General features: G+C 35.6%; 1 pseudogene; it reads right to left on the bottom strand.

Moving 5' to 3' along the window:
• Positions 1 to 209: 209 nt before the first annotated feature.
• Positions 210 to 706, bottom strand: LOC131068468 (translationally-controlled tumor protein homolog; annotated as a pseudogene).
• Positions 707 to 1,053: the final 347 nt, after the last annotated feature.

Here is a 1,053-nt window from a genome sequence, read left to right as displayed (position 1 = left end):
ACATTTGTAGGAACACAAGGATACAAATTTGAATGGTACAGAGTTTTGATAGTTTCGAGGCTTGTGTATGTCTGAATTTGAGTTTGCCATATATCCTTTCTTTTCATACTCAACCATAATATGAATGCCATGTCATAGTCATAATCCCTAAATGAAGGCTATATGAAAACAATCTTCATAACTAGTTATTATTAATACACTAATCTAGACTAACATTTGATCTCCTTCAAAACATCGGGGAAATACAAAAAGGTTGGGTCAGTGGCTCCATCGTTGTAGTAAACAAAAACCATAAAGCTGACATTTTGCATGCTCTCTCGTACAAAAAGTTGTAGGTCACTCAACTTAGAAATTAGCCATTTTGCAACAGCTTCAACGTTCTTCATAAGTACCTCTTGACGTTCCTCTAGAAATTTGGGAGTGAGGCTCTTTATGTATTTCTTAATGTATGACAAAAATTTCTTCTTATCAAATGGAGATTGCTCCTGAAGTCTAAATGTGTCAGCAATGTCAACCACGCATGATCATCTATACCTTCATCATCCTCATTACCCTTAGCTGTGGGGTTAGCACCAATGTGATCAAGTGCCCCTTGGACTACCCACTTTCCTTCCACTTGCCAAAAAACTCCATTATAGAGTTCATTGTAAGTAAATGAATCAAAAAGAAGCTCACCACCGATGAAGATGTCCTAGTAGACTAACATTTACACAAGTTTATTTTTTTGTCTCCCCTTAAGAAGATGAAGATCGTGGCCTCCTCTGTAGACCTCCTCTTTCACACCAAAAAAAGCCACCAACAAAGAGAAGCAAATGTATAAGATTAAATTTTTCCATCCAAATTTTATTCATGGAAACTATAATAACAATGAATTTTTAATGTTTGACCCCAAGCGTTTGGGTTTTGATTTAAACGTTTAACAAAAGCGATGGTGACAGTCATTTCACTCCCCACATTCTTGGCCGATACCTACACAAAGCCACCTAAAACTAAAGAGGTAGAGAGGTTTTATGAAAAATCAATAAAAGCCTATAAAATTAACATTTTTTTATA

Source organism: Cryptomeria japonica, chromosome 3 (assembly GCF_030272615.1).
Source record: "Cryptomeria japonica chromosome 3, Sugi_1.0, whole genome shotgun sequence".
Classification (NCBI taxonomy): domain Eukaryota; kingdom Viridiplantae; phylum Streptophyta; class Pinopsida; order Cupressales; family Cupressaceae; genus Cryptomeria; species Cryptomeria japonica.
Note: the sequence above shows the minus strand (reverse complement) of the source record. Positions and strands in the feature narration are given on the sequence as shown.